We start from the raw sequence: 13,744 nt of genomic DNA, 5'->3' as shown, positions 1-13,744 counted from the left end.
TCCTCTTTTCCAACGCATTGGACGGACAGCCTCTTCTTTAGCCCAGTGTGATTAACTTAGCCCTCATTTCCGCTCCCTGTCATCTTGCCGAGATAGCTCAGTTGGGAGAGCGTCAGACTGAAGATCTAAAGGTCCCTGGTTCAAGACGGAGGGCTCGAATGAGCTCTGATTAATCCCGGGTCTCGGCAGTATTTTTTGCTCATCTTTCGGCTTCTTAAGTTCTTCAAATTTTCTTTTAAATTTATCCCAAAGTAACTCGCCACAAGCGCAAATAGCCTGAGAAATCTCTATCAATCGTTTTTCCTCTTTTTCAACGCATGGGACGGACAACCTCCTCTTTAGCCCAGTGTCAGTAACATGACCCTCATTAACGCTACTTGTCATCTTGCCGAGATAGCAAGTTGGGAGAGCGTCAGACTGAATATCTGAAGGTCCCCTGGTTCAAAGGCGGAGGGCTTGAATGAGCTCGGATTAATCCCGGGTCTCGGCAGTAATTTTTTGTTCATCTTTTGGCTTCTTAAGTTTTTCAAATTTTCCTTTAAATTTATCCCAAAGTGACTCGCCACAAGCGCAAATAACCTGAGAACTCTCTATCAATGGCTTCCTCTTTCCCAACGCATTGGACAAACAGCCTCTTCTTTAGCTTAGTGTGATTGACATTGCCCTCATTTCCGCTCACTGTCATCTTGCCTAGATAGCTCAGTTAAGAGAGCGTCACACTGAAGATCTGAAGGTCCCTGGTTTAAAAGACGGAGGGCGCAAATGAGCTCTGATTAATCCCGGGTCTCGGCAGTAATTTTCGCTCATTTTTTGGCTTCTTAAGTTTCTCAAATTTTTCTTTAAATTTATCCCAAAAGTAACTCGCCACAAGCGCAAATAGCCTGAGAACTCTCTATCAATGGCTTCCTCTTTTCCAACGCATTGGACGGACAGCCTCTTCTTTAGCCAAGCGTGATTAACATAGCCCTCATTTCCGCTCCTTGTCATCTTCCCGAGATAGCTCAGTTGGGGGAGCGTCAGACTGAAGATCTGAAGGTCCCTGGTTCAAAGACGGAGGGCTCGAATGAGCTCTAATTAATCCCGGGTCTCAGCAGTAATTTTTGCTTATCTTTCGGGTTCTAAATTTTTTCAAATTTTCCATCAAAATCATCCCAAAGGATGGGGTTCTTTGGGGGTTCTGAAGTTTTTCAAAGTTTCCTTTAAAATTATCCCAAAGGAAATCGCCACAAGCGCAAATAGCGTGAGAACTCTCTATCAATCGTTTCCTCTTTTTCAACGCATGGGACGGACAGCCTCCTCTTTAGCCCAGTGTCAGTAACATAACCCTCATTAACGCTACTTGTCATCAAGCCGAGATAGCTCAGTTGGGAGAGCGTTAGACTGAAGATCTGAAGGTTCCTGGTTCAATCACGGAGGGCTCGAATGAGCTCTGATTAATCCCGGGTAATTTTTGCTTATCCTTCGACTTGTTAAGTTTTTCAAATTTTCCTTTAAATTTATCCCAAAGTAACTCGCCACAAGCGCAAATAACCTGAGAACTCTCTATCAATGGCTTCCTCTTTCCCAACGCATTGGACAAACAGCCTCTTCTTTAGCTCAGTGTGATTAACATTGCCCTCATTAAAGATACTTGTCATCTTGCCGAGATAGCTCAGTTGGGAGAGCGTCAGACTGAAGATCTGAAGGTCCCTGGTTCAAACACGGAGGGCTCGAATGAGCTCTGATTAATCCCGGGTCTCGGCAGTAATTTTTGGTTATCTTTCGGGTTCTAAATTTTTTAAAATTTTCTTTCAAAATCATCCCAAAGGAAATTGCCACAAGCGCAAATAGCCTGAGAACTCTCTATCAATGGCTTCCTCTTTTCAAACGCATTGGACGGACAGCCTCTTCTTTAGCCCAGTCTGATTAACTTAGCCCTCATTTCCGCTCCTTGTTATCTTGCCGAGATAGCTCAGTTGGGAGAGCGTCAGACTGAAGATCTGAAGGTCCCTGGTTCAAAAGACGGAGGGCTCGAATGAGCTCTGATTAGTCCCGGTCTCGGCAGTAATTTTTGCTTATCTTTTGGGTTCTAAATTTTTTAAAATGTTTCTTCAAAATCATCCCAAAGGAAATCGCCACAAGCGCAAATAGCCTGAGAACTCTCTATCAATGGCTTCCTCTTTTCAAACGCATTGGACGGACAGCCTCTTCTTTAGCCCAGTCTGATTAACATAGCCCTCATTTCCGCTCCCTGTCATCTTGCCGAGATAGCTCAGTTGAGAGAGCGTCACACTGAAGATCTGAAGGTCCTGGATTCAAAGACGGAGGGCTGAAATGAGCTCTGATTAATCCCTGGTCTCGGCAGCAATTTCTGCTCATCTTTTGGCTTTTTAGGTTTCTCAAATTTTTCTTCAAATTTATCCCAAAGTAATTCGCCACAAGCGCAAACAGCCTGAGAACTCTCTATCAATGGCTTCCTTTTTTCAAACGCATTGGACGGACAGCCTCTTCTTTAGCCCAGTCTGATTAACCTGGCCCTCATTTCCGCTCCCTGTCATCTTGCCGAGATACCTCAGTTGAGAGAGCGTCACACTGAAGATCTGAAAGTCCCTGGTTCAAAGACGGAGGGCGCAAATGAGCTCTCATTAATCCCGTGTCTCGCTAGTAATATTCGCTCACCTTTTGGCTTCTTAAGTTTCTCAAATTTTTCTTCAAATTTATCCCAAAGTAACTCCCCACAAGCACAAAAAGCCTGAGAACTCTCTATCAATGGCTTCCTCTTTTCCAACGCATTGGACGGACGGCCTCTTCTTTAGCCCAGTGTGATTAACATAGCCCTCATTTCCGCTCCTTGTCATCTTTGCCGAGATAGCTCAGTTGGGAGAGCGTCAGACTGAAGATCTGAAGGTCCTGGTTCAAAGACGGAGGGCTCGAATTAGCTTTGATTAATCCCGGGTCTCGGCAGTAATTTTTGCTTATCTTTCGGGTTCTAAATTTTTTAAAATTTTCCTTCAAAATCATCCCAAAGGAAATCGCCACAAGCGCAAATAGCCTGAGAACTCTCTATTAATGGCTTCCTCTTTTCAAACGCATTGGACGGACAGCCTCTTCTTTAGCCCAGTCTGATTAACCTGGCCCTCATTTCCGCTCCCTGTCATCTTGCCGAGATAGCTCAGTTGGGAGAGCGTCAGACTGAAGATCTGAAGGTCCCTGGTAAAGACGGAGGGCTCGAATGAGCTCTGATTAATCCCGGGTCTCGGCAGTAATTTTTGCTCAACTTTCGGCTTCTTAAGTTCTTCAAATTTTCTTTTAAATTTATCCCAAAGTAACTCGCCACAAGCGCAAATAGCCTGAGAACTCTCTATCAATGGCTTCCTCTTTTCCAACGCATTGGACAAACAGCCTCTTCTTTAGCCCAGCCTGATTAACCTGGCCCTAATTTCCGCTCCCTGTCATCTTCCCGAGATAGCTCAGTTGAGAGAGCGTCACACTGAAGATCTGAAGGTCCCTGGTTCAAACACGGAGGGCTCAAATGAGCTCATATTAATCCCGGGTCTCGGCAGTAATTTTTGCTTATCTTTCGGCTTCTTAAGTTTTTTAAATTTTTATTTAATTTTATCCCAAAGTAACTCGCCACAAGCGCAAATAGCCTGAAAACTCTCTATCAATCGTTTCCTCTTTTTCAACCCATGGGACGGACAGCCTCCTCTTTAGCCCAGTGACAGTAACATGACCCTCATTAAGGCTACTTGTTATCTTGCCGAGATAGCTCAGTTGGGAGAGCGTCACACTGAAGATCTGAAGGTCCCTGGTTTAAAGACGGAGGGCTCGAATGAGCTCTGATTAATCCCGGGTCTCGGCAGTAATTTTTGCTCAACTTTCGGCTTCTTAAGTTCTTCAAATTTTCTTTTAAATTTATCCCAAAGTAACTCGCCACAAGCGCAAATAGCCTGAGAACTCTCTTTCAATCGTTTCCTCTTTTTCAACGCATGGGAGAGACACCCTCCTCTTTAGCCCAGTGTCAGTAACATGACCCTCATTAACGCTACTTGTTATCTTTGCCGAGATAGCTCAGTTGGGAGAGCGTCAGACTGAAGATCTGAAGGTCCCTTGTTAAAGACGGAGGGCTCGAATGAGCTCTGATTAATCCCGGGTCTCGGCAGTAATTTTTGTTCATCTTTCGGCTTGTTAAGTTTTTCAAATTTTCCTTTAAATTTATCCCAAAGTAACTGGCCACAAGCGCAAATAGCCTGAGAACTCTCTATCAATGGCTTCCTCTTTTCCAACGCATTGGACGGACAGCCTGAAGATCTGAAGGTCCCTGGTTCAAACACGGAGGGCTCGAATGTGCTCTGATTAATCCCGGGTCTCGGCAGTAATTTTTGCTCATTCCTCATCTTTCGGGTTCTAAATTTTTTTAAATTTTCTTTCAAAATCATCCCAAAGGATGGGGTTCTTTAGGGGTTCTGAAGTTTTTCAAAGTTTCCTTTAAAATTATCCCAAAGGAAATTGTCACAAGCGCAAATAGCGTGAGAACTCTCTATCAATGGCTTCCTCTTTTCAATCGCATTGGACGGACAGCCTCTTCTTTAGCCCAGTCTGATTAACCTGGCCCTCATTTCCGCTCCCTGTCATCTTGCCGAGATAGCTCAGTTGAGAGACGGTCACACTGAAGATCTGAAGGTCCCTGGTTTAAAGACGGAGGGCCCAATTAGCTCTGATTAATCCCGGGTCTCGGCAGTAATTTTCGCTCACCTTTTGGCTTCTTAAGTTTCTCAAATTTTTCTTCAAATTTATCCCAAAGTAACTCCCCACAAGCACAAAAAGCCTGAGAACTCTCTATCAATGGCTTCCTCTTTTCCAACGCATTGGACGGACGGCCTCTTCTTTAGCCCAGTGTGATTAACATAGCCCTCATTTCCGCTCCTTGTCATCTCTTGCCGAGATAGCCTCAGTTGGGAGAGCGTCAGACTGAAGATCTGAAGGTCCCTGGTTCAAAGACGGATGGCTCGAATTAGCTTTGGATTATCGCCCCCCGGGTCTCGGCAGTAATTTTTGCTTATCTTTCGGGTCCTAAATTTTTAAAATTTTCCTTCAAAATCATCCCAAAGGAAATCGCCACAAGCGCAAATAGCCTGAGAACTCTCTATTAATGGCTTCCTCTTTTCAAACGCATTGGACGGACAGCCTCTTCTTTAGCCCAGTTCTGATTAACCTGGCCCTCATTTCCGCTCCCTTTCATCTTGCCGAGATAGCTCAGTTGGGAGAGCGTTTAGACTGAAGATCTGAAGGTCCCTGGTTCAAACACGGAGGGCTCGAATGAGCTCTGATTAATCCCGGGTCTCGCAGTATTTTTTGCTCATCTTTCGGCTTCTTTCTTAAGTTCTTCAAATTTTCTTTTTAAATTTATCCCAAAGTAAATCGCCACAAGCGCAAATACCTGAGAACTCTCTATCAATGGCTCTCGTCTTTCCAACGCATTGGACAAACAGCCTCTTCTTTAGCCCAGCCGATTAACCTGGCCCTAATTTCCGCTCCCTGTCATCTTTCCCGAGATAGCTCAGTTGAGAGAGCGTCACACTGAGATCTGAAGGTCCCTGGTTCAAAGACGGAGGGCTCAAATGAGCTCATATTAATCCCGGGTCTCGGCAGTAATTTTTGCTTATCTTTCGGCTTCTTAAGTTTTTTAAAATTTTTATTTAATTTTATCCCAAAGTAAACTCGCCACAGCGCAAATAGCCTGAAAACTCTCTATCAATCGTTTCCTCTTTTCAACCCATGGGACGGACAGCCTCCTCTTTAGCCCAGTGACAGTAAAACATGACCCTCATTAACGCTACTTGTCATCTTGCCGAGATAGCTCAGTTGGGAGAGCGTCACACTAAAGATCTGAAGGTTCCCTGGTTGAAAGACGGAGGGCTCGAATGAGCTCTGATTAATCCCGGGTCTCGGCAGTAATTTTTTGCTCATCTTTCGGCTTCTTAAGTTCTTCAAATTTTCTTGTAAATTTATCCCAAAGTAACTCGCCACAAGCGCAAAATAGCCTAAGAACTCTCTTTCATCGTTTCCTCCTTTTCAACGCATGGGACGGACAGCCTCCTTCTTTAGCCCAGTGGTCAGTAACATGACCCTCATTAATGCTACTTGTCATCTTGCCGAGATAGCTCAGTTGGGAGAGCGTCAGACTGAAGATCTGAAGGTCCCTTGTTCAAAGACGGAGGGGCTCGAATGAGCTCTGATTAATCCCGGGTCTCGGCAGTAATTTTTGTTCATCTTCGGGCTTCTTAGTTTTTTCAAATTTTCCTTTAAATTTATCCCAAAGTAATCTCTCCACAAGCGCAAATAGCCTGAGAACTCTCTATCAATGGCTCCTCCTCTTTCCAAAAGCATTAGACGGACAGCCTGAATCTGAAGGTCCCTAGTTCAAACACGGAGGGCTCGAATGAGCTCTGATTAATCCCGGGTCTCGGCAGTAAATTTTTGCTCATTCCTCATCTTTCGGGTTCTCAATTTTTTTAAATTTCCTTCAAAATCATCCCAAAGGATGGAGTTCTTTAGGGGTTCTGAAGTTTTTCAAAGTTTCCTTTAAAATTATCCCAAAGGAAATTGTCACAAGCGCAAATAGCCTGAGAACTCTGTATCAATGGCTTCCTCTTTTCAATCGCATTGGACGGAACAGCCTCTTCTTTAGCCCAGTCTGATTAACCTGGCCCCTCATTTCCGCTCCCCTGTCATCTTGCCGAGATAGCTCAGTTGAGAGACGGTCACACTGAAGATCTGAAGGTCCCTGGTTTAAAGACGGAGGGCCCAATTAGCTCTGATTAATCCCGGGTCTCGGCAGTAATTTTCGCTCGCCTTTTGGTTTTCTTAAGTTTCTCAAATTTTTGTTCAATTTATCCAAAGTAACTCGCCACAAGCGCAAATAGCCTGAGAACTCTCTATCAATGGCTTCCTCTTTTCCAACGCATTGGACGGACAGCCTCTTCTTTAGCCCAGTGTGATTAACTTAGCCCTCATTTCCGCTCCCTGTCATCTTGCCGAGATAGCTCAGTTGGGAGAGCGGGCAGACTGAAGATCTAAAGGTCCCTGGTTCAAGACGGAGGGCTCGAATGAGCTCTGATTAATCCCGGGTCTCGGCAGTATTTTTTTGCTCATCTTCGGCTTCTTAAGTTCTTCAAAATTTCTTTTAAATTTATCCCAAAGTAACTCGCCACAAGCGCAAATAGCCTGAGAACTCTCTATCAATCGTTTCCTCTTTTTCAACGCATGGGACGGACAACCTCCTCTTTAGCCCAGTGTCAGTAACATGACCCTCATTAACGCTACTTGTCATCTTGCCGAGATAGCAAGTTGGGAGAGCGTCAGACTGAATATCTGAAGGTCCCTGGTTCAAAGGCGGAGGCTTGAATGAGCTCGGATTAATCCCGGGTCTCGGCAGTAATTTTTTGTTCATCTTTTGGCTTCTTAAGTTTTTTCAAATTTTCCTTTAAATTTATCCCAAAGTGACTCGCCACAAGCGCAAATAACCTGAGAACTCTCTATCATGGCTTCCTCTTTCCCAACGCATTGGACAAACAGCCTCTTCTTTAGCTTAGTGTGATTGACATTGCCCTCATTTCCGCTCACTGTCATCTTGCCTAGATAGCTCAGTTAAGAGAGCGTCACACTGAAGATCTGAAGGTCCCTGGTTTAAAGACGGAGGGCGCAAATGAGCTCTGATTAATCCCGGGTCTCGGCAGTAATTTTCGCTCATTTTTTGGCTTCTTAAGTTTCTCAAAATTTTTCTTTAAATTTATCCCAAAGTAAACTCGCCACAAGCGCAAATAGCCTGAGAACTCTCTATCAATGGCTTCCTCTTTTCCAACGCATTGGGACGGACAGCCTCTTCTTTAGCCAAGCGTGATTAACATAGCCCTCATTTCCGCTCCTTGTCATCTTCCCGAGATAGCTCAGTTGGGGGAGCGTCAGACTGAAGATCTGAAGGTCCCTGGTTCAAAGACGGAGGGCTCGAATGAGCTCTAATTAATCCCGGGTCTCAGCAGTAATTTTTTGCTTATCTTTCGGGTTCTAAATTTTTTCAAATTTTCCATCAAAATCACTCCCAAAGGATGGGGTTCTTTAGGGGGTTCTGAAGTTTTTTCAAAGTTTCCTTTAAAATTATCCAAAAGGAAATTGTCACAAGCGCAAATAGCCTGAGAACTCTCTATCAATCGTTTCCTCTTTTTTCAACGCATGGGACGGACAGCCTCCTCTTTAGCCCAGTGTCAGTAACATGACCCTCATAACGCTACTTGTCATCAAGCCGAGATAGCTCAGTTGGGAGAGCGTTTTAGACTGAAGATCTGAAGGTCTGGTTCAATCACGGAGGGCTCGAATGAGCTCTGATTAATCCCGGGTAATTTTTGCTTATCCTTCGACTTCTTAAGTTTTTCAAATTTCCCTTTAAATTTATCCCAAAGTAACTCGCCACAAGCGCAAATAATCTGAGAACTCTCTATCAATGGCTTCCTCTTTTCCAAACGCATTGGACAAACAGCCTCTTCTTTAGCTTAGTGTGATTGACTATTGCCCTCATTAAAGATACTTGTCATCTTGCCGAGATAGCTCAGTTGGGAGAGCGTCAGACTGAAGATCTGAAGGTCCCTGGTTCAAACACGGAGGGCTCGAATGAGCTCTGATTAATCCCGGGTCTCGGCAGTAATTTTTGGTTATCTTTCGGGTTTCTAAATTTTTTAAAATTTTCTTTCAAAATCATCCCAAAGGAAATTGCCACAAGCGCAAATAGCCTGAGAACTCTCTATCAATGGCTTCCTCTTTTCAAACGCATTGGACGGACAGCCTCTTCTTTAGCCCAGTCTGATTAACTTAGCCCCTCATTTCCGCTCCTTGTTATCTTGCCGAGATAGCTCAGTTGGGAGAGCGTCAGACTGAAGATCTGAAGTCCCTGGTTCAAAGACGGAGGGCTCGAATGAGCTCTGATTAATCCCGGGTCTCGGCAGTAATTTTTGCTTATCTTTGGGTTCTAAATTTTTTAAAATGTTCTTCAAAATCATCCCAAAGGAAATCGCCACAAGCGCAAATAGCCTGAGAACTCTCTATCAATGGCTTCCTCTTTTCAAACGCATTGGACGGAGAGCCTCTTCTTTAGCCCAGTCTGATTAACTTAGCCCTCATTTCCGCTCCCTGTCATCTTGCCGAGATAGCTCAGTTGAGAGAGCGTCACACTGAAGATCTGAAGGTCCTGGATTCAAAGACGGAGGGCTGAAATGAGCTCTGATTAATCCCTGGTCTCGGCAGCAATTTCTGCTCATCTTTTGGCTTTTTAGTTTTTCTCAAATTTTTCTTCAAATTTATCCCAAAGTAATTTCGCCACAAGCGCAAACAGCCTGAGAACTCTCTATCAATGGCTTCCTTATTTCCAACGCATTGGACGGACAGCCTCTTCTTTAGCCCAGTCTGATTAACCTGGCCCTCATTTCCGCTCCCTGTCATCTTGCCGAGATAGCTCAGTTGAGAGAGCGTCACACTGAAGATCTGAAAGTCCCTGGTTCAAAGACGGAGGGCGCAAATGAGCTCTCATTATCCCGTGTCTCGCTAGTAATATTCGCTAAAACCTTTCGGCTTCTAAGTTTCTCAAATTTTTCTTCAAATTGATCCCAAAGTAACTCCCCACAAGCGCAAATAGCCTGAGAACTCTCTTTCAATGGCTTTCTCTTTTCCAACGCATTGGACGGACGGCCTCTTCTTTAGCCCAGTGTGATTAACATAGCCGTCATTTCCGCTCCATGTCATCTTGCCGAGATAGCTCAGTTGGGAGAGCGTCAGACTGAAGATCTGAAGGTCCCTGGTTCAAAGACGGAGGGCTCGAATTAGCTTTGATTAATCCCGGGTCTCGGCAGTAATTTTTGCTTATCTTTCGGGTTCTAAGGTTTTTTTTAAAATTTTCCTTCAAAATCATCCCAAAGGAAATCGCCACAAGCGCAAATAGCCTGAGAACTCTCTATTAATGGCTTCCTCTTTTCAAACGCATTGGACGGACAGCCTCTTCTTTAGCCCAGTCTGATTAACCTGGCCCTCATTTCCGCTCCCTGTCATCTTGCCGAGATAGCTCAGTTGGGAGAGCGTCAGACTGAAGATCTGAAGGTCCCCTGGTTCAAACACGGAGGGCTCGAATGAGCTCTGATTAAATCCCGGGTCTCGCAGTATTTTTTGCTCATCTTTCGGCTTCTTAAGTTCTTCAAATTTTCTTTTAAATTTATCCCAAAGTAACTCGCCACAAGCGCAAATAACCTGAGAACTCTCTATCAATGCTTCGTCTTTCCCAACGCATTGGACAAACAGCCTCTTCTTTAGCCCAGCCTGATTAACCTGGCCTAATTTCCGCTCCCTGTCATCTTCCCGAGATAGCTCAGTTGAGAGAGCGTCACACTGAAGATCTGAAGGTCCCTGGTTCAAACACGGAGGGCTCAATGAGCTCATATTAATCCCGGGTCTCGGCAGGTTTTTTGCTTATCTTTCGGCTTCTTAAGTTTTTTTAAATTTTTATTTAATTTTATCCCAAGTAACTCGCCACAAGCGCAAATAGCCTGAAAACTCTCTATCAATCGTTTCCTCTTTTTCAACCCATGGGACGGACAGCCTCCTCTTTAGCCCAGTGACAGTAACATGACCCCTCATTAACGCTACTTGTCATCTTGCCGAGATAGCTCAGTTGGGAGAGCGTCACACTAAAGATCTGAATTGTTCCCTGGTTGAAAGACGGAGGGCTCGAATGAGCTCTGATTAATCCCGGGTCTCGGCAGAATAATTTTTGCTCATCTTCGGCTTCTTAAGTTCTTCAAATTTTCTTGTAAATTTATACCAAAGTAACTCGCCACAAGCGCAAATAGCCTAAGAACTCTCTTTCAATCGTTCCTCCTTTTCAACGCATGGGACGGACAGCCTCCTCTTTAGCCCAGTGTCAGTAACATGACCCTCATTAATGCTACTTGTCATCTTGCCGAGATAGCTCAGTTTGGGAGAGCGTCAGACTGAAGATCTGAAGGTCCCTTGTTCAAAGACGGAGGGCTCGAATGAGCTCTGATTAATCCCGGGTCTCGGCAGTAATTTTTGTTCATCTTTCGGCTTCTTAAGTTTTTCAAATTTTCCTTTAAATTTATCCCAAAGTAACTCTCCACAAGCGCAAATAGCCTGAGAACTCTCTATCAAGGCTTCCTCTTTTCCCAAGCATTAGATGGACAGCCTGAAGATCTGAAGGTCCCTAGTTCAAACACGGAGGGCTCGAATGAGCTCTTGATTAATCCCGGGTCTCGGCAGTAATTTTTGCTCATTCCTCATCTTTCGGGTTCTAAATTTTTTTAAATTTTCCTTCAAAATCATCCAAAGGATGGAGTTCTTTAGGGGTTCTGAAGTTTTTTCAAAGTTTCCTTTAAAATTATCCCAAAGGAAATTGTCACAAGCGCAAATAGCCTGAGAACTCTGTATCAATGGCTTCCTCTTTTCAATCGCATTGGACGGACAGCCTCTTCTTTAGCCCAGTCTGATTAACCTGGCCCTCATTTTCCGCTCCCTGTCATCTTGCCGAGATAGCTCAGTTGAGAGACGGTCACACTGAAGATCTGAAGGTCCCTGGTTTTAAAGACGGAGGGCCCAATTAGCTCTGATTAATCCCGGGGTCTCGGCAGTAATTTTTTCGCTCGCCTTTTGGTTTCTTAAGTTTCTCAAATTTTTGTTCAAATTTATCCAAAAGTAACTCGCCACAAGCGCAATAGCCTGAGAACTCTCTATCAATGGCTTCCTCTTTTTCCAACGCATTGGACGGACAGCCTCTTCTTTAGCCAGTGTGATTAACATAGCCCTCATTTCCGCTCCTTGTCATCTTGCCGAGATAGCTCAGTTGTGGGAGAGTGTCAGACTGAAGATCTGAAGGTCCCTGGTTCAAAGACGGAGGGCTCGAATGTGCTCTGATTAATCCCGGGTCTCGGCAGTAAATTTTTGCTTATATTTCGGGTTCTAATTTTTTAAATTTTCCTTCCAAATCATCCCAAAGGATGGGGTTCTTTAGGGTTCTGAAGTTTTTCAAAGTTTCCTTTAAAATTATCCAAAAGGAAATTGTCACAAGCGCAAATAGCCTGAGAACTCTCTCTATCAATCGTTTCCTTCCTCTTTTTCAACGCATGGGACGGACATCCTCCTCTTTAGACCCAGTGTCCAGTAACATGACCCTCATTAACGCTACTTGTCATCAAGCCGAGATAGCTCAGTTGGGGAGAGCGTCAGACTGAAGATCTGAAGGTCCCTGGTTCAAAGACGGAGGGCTCGAATGAGCTCTAATTAATCCCGGGTCTCGGCAGTAATTTTGCTCATCTTTTCGGGTTCTAAATTTTTTAAATTTTTCCTTCAAAATCATCCCAAAGGAAATCGCCACAAGCGCAAATAGCCTGAGAAGTCTCTATCAATGTCTTCCTCTTTTCAAACGCATTGGACGGACAGCCTCTTCTTTAGCCCAGTCTGATTAACCTGGCCCTCATTTCCGCTCCCTGTCATCTTGCTGAGATAGCTCAGTTGAGAGACGGTCACACTGAAGATCTGAAGGTCCCTGGTTCACAGACGGAGGGCGCAAATGAGCTCTGATTAATCCCGGGTCTTGGCAGTAATTTTCGCTCACCTTTTGGGCTTCTTAAGTTTCTCAAATTTTTGTCAAATTTATCCCAAAGTAACTCGCCACAAGCGCAAATAGCCTGAGAACTCTCTATTAATGGCTTTCCCCTCTTTTTCAACGCATTGGACGGACAGCCTCTTCTTTTAGCCCAGTGTGATTAACATAGCCCTCATTTCCGCTCCTTGTCATCTTGCCGGGATAGCTCAGTTGGGACAAGCGTCAGACTGAAGATCTGAAGGTCCTGGTTCAAAGACGGAGGGCTATATGTGCTCTGATTAATCCCGGGTCTCGGCAGTAATTTTTGCTTATCTTTCGGGTTTCTAAATTTTTTAAAATTTTCCTTCAAAATCATCCAAAAGAAATCGCCACAAGCGCAAATAGCCTGAGAACTCTCTATCATGGCTTCCCTTTTTCAAACGCATTGGACGGACAGCCTGAATATATGAAGGTCCCTGGTTCAAAGACGGAAACCTCGAATGAGCTCTGATTAATTCCGGGTCTCGGCAATAATTTTTGCTCATCTTTCGACTTCTTAAGTTTCTCAAATTTTCCTTTAATTTATCCCAAAGTAACTCGCCACAAGCGCAAATAACCTGAGAACTCTCTATCAATGGCTTCCTCTTTCCCAACGCATTGGACAAACAGCCTCTTCTTTAGCTCGTGTGATTAACATTGCCCTCATTAAAGATACTTGTCATCTTGCCGAGATAGCTCAGTTGGGAAAGCGTCACACTGAAGATCTGAAGGTCCCTGTAAAGACGGAGGGCTCGAATGAGCTCTAATTAATCCCGGGTCTCGGCAGTAATTTTTGCTGATCTTTCGGGTTCTAAATTTTTTAAAATTTTCCTCATAAATCATCCCAAAGGAAATCGCCACAAGCGCAAATAGCCTGAGAACTCTCTATCAATGTCTTCCTCTTTTCAAACGCATTGGATGGACAGCCTCTTCTTTAGCCCAGTCTGATTACCCTGGCTCTCATTTCCGCTCCCTGTCATCTTGCCGAGATAGCTCCGTTGAGAGAGCGTCACACTGAAGATCTGAAGGTCCCTGGTTCAAAGACGGAGGGCGGAAATGAGCTCTGATTAATCCCGGGTCTCGGCAGTA

At 44.5% G+C, this 13,744-nt stretch overlaps 16 non-coding genes across 16 annotated transcripts; all 16 read left to right on the top strand.

The window, feature by feature from the left end:
• Window positions 1-86: 86 nt before the first annotated feature.
• Trnaf-gaa (transfer RNA phenylalanine (anticodon GAA)) lies at window positions 87-188 on the top strand. The gene has a single exon. It is a non-coding gene; the product is annotated as a tRNA-Phe (tRNA).
• Window positions 189-1,640: 1,452 nt separating this feature from the next.
• Window positions 1,641-1,743, top strand: Trnaf-gaa (transfer RNA phenylalanine (anticodon GAA)). The gene has a single exon. It is a non-coding gene; the product is annotated as a tRNA-Phe (tRNA).
• A 197-nt stretch (window positions 1,744-1,940) lies between these two features.
• On the top strand, window positions 1,941-2,043 carry Trnaf-gaa (transfer RNA phenylalanine (anticodon GAA)). The gene has a single exon. It is a non-coding gene; the product is annotated as a tRNA-Phe (tRNA).
• A 798-nt stretch (window positions 2,044-2,841) lies between these two features.
• Window positions 2,842-2,943, top strand: Trnaf-gaa (transfer RNA phenylalanine (anticodon GAA)). The gene has a single exon. It is a non-coding gene; the product is annotated as a tRNA-Phe (tRNA).
• Window positions 2,944-3,140: 197 nt separating this feature from the next.
• Window positions 3,141-3,241, top strand: Trnaf-gaa (transfer RNA phenylalanine (anticodon GAA)). The gene has a single exon. It is a non-coding gene; the product is annotated as a tRNA-Phe (tRNA).
• Window positions 3,242-3,738: 497 nt separating this feature from the next.
• Window positions 3,739-3,841, top strand: Trnaf-gaa (transfer RNA phenylalanine (anticodon GAA)). Its single transcript has one exon. It is a non-coding gene; the product is annotated as a tRNA-Phe (tRNA).
• Window positions 3,842-4,039: 198 nt separating this feature from the next.
• On the top strand, window positions 4,040-4,141 carry Trnaf-gaa (transfer RNA phenylalanine (anticodon GAA)). The gene has a single exon. It is a non-coding gene; the product is annotated as a tRNA-Phe (tRNA).
• Window positions 4,142-4,918: 777 nt separating this feature from the next.
• Window positions 4,919-5,027, top strand: Trnaf-gaa (transfer RNA phenylalanine (anticodon GAA)). Its single transcript has one exon. It is a non-coding gene; the product is annotated as a tRNA-Phe (tRNA).
• A 1,106-nt stretch (window positions 5,028-6,133) lies between these two features.
• Trnaf-gaa (transfer RNA phenylalanine (anticodon GAA)) lies at window positions 6,134-6,237 on the top strand. The gene has a single exon. It is a non-coding gene; the product is annotated as a tRNA-Phe (tRNA).
• Window positions 6,238-8,573: 2,336 nt separating this feature from the next.
• Trnaf-gaa (transfer RNA phenylalanine (anticodon GAA)) lies at window positions 8,574-8,676 on the top strand. The gene has a single exon. It is a non-coding gene; the product is annotated as a tRNA-Phe (tRNA).
• Window positions 8,677-8,875: 199 nt separating this feature from the next.
• Trnaf-gaa (transfer RNA phenylalanine (anticodon GAA)) lies at window positions 8,876-8,977 on the top strand. Its single transcript has one exon. It is a non-coding gene; the product is annotated as a tRNA-Phe (tRNA).
• A 797-nt stretch (window positions 8,978-9,774) lies between these two features.
• On the top strand, window positions 9,775-9,877 carry Trnaf-gaa (transfer RNA phenylalanine (anticodon GAA)). Its single transcript has one exon. It is a non-coding gene; the product is annotated as a tRNA-Phe (tRNA).
• Window positions 9,878-10,977: 1,100 nt separating this feature from the next.
• On the top strand, window positions 10,978-11,081 carry Trnaf-gaa (transfer RNA phenylalanine (anticodon GAA)). The gene has a single exon. It is a non-coding gene; the product is annotated as a tRNA-Phe (tRNA).
• Window positions 11,082-11,860: 779 nt separating this feature from the next.
• Trnaf-gaa (transfer RNA phenylalanine (anticodon GAA)) lies at window positions 11,861-11,965 on the top strand. Its single transcript has one exon. It is a non-coding gene; the product is annotated as a tRNA-Phe (tRNA).
• A 262-nt stretch (window positions 11,966-12,227) lies between these two features.
• Trnaf-gaa (transfer RNA phenylalanine (anticodon GAA)) lies at window positions 12,228-12,331 on the top strand. Its single transcript has one exon. It is a non-coding gene; the product is annotated as a tRNA-Phe (tRNA).
• A 501-nt stretch (window positions 12,332-12,832) lies between these two features.
• Trnaf-gaa (transfer RNA phenylalanine (anticodon GAA)) lies at window positions 12,833-12,934 on the top strand. Its single transcript has one exon. It is a non-coding gene; the product is annotated as a tRNA-Phe (tRNA).
• Window positions 12,935-13,744: the final 810 nt, after the last annotated feature.

This window comes from Montipora capricornis, chromosome 4 (genome assembly GCF_036669925.1).
Source record: "Montipora capricornis isolate CH-2021 chromosome 4, ASM3666992v2, whole genome shotgun sequence".
Classification (NCBI taxonomy): domain Eukaryota; kingdom Metazoa; phylum Cnidaria; class Anthozoa; order Scleractinia; family Acroporidae; genus Montipora; species Montipora capricornis.
This window is presented reverse-complemented; position numbering and strand designations above follow the sequence as displayed.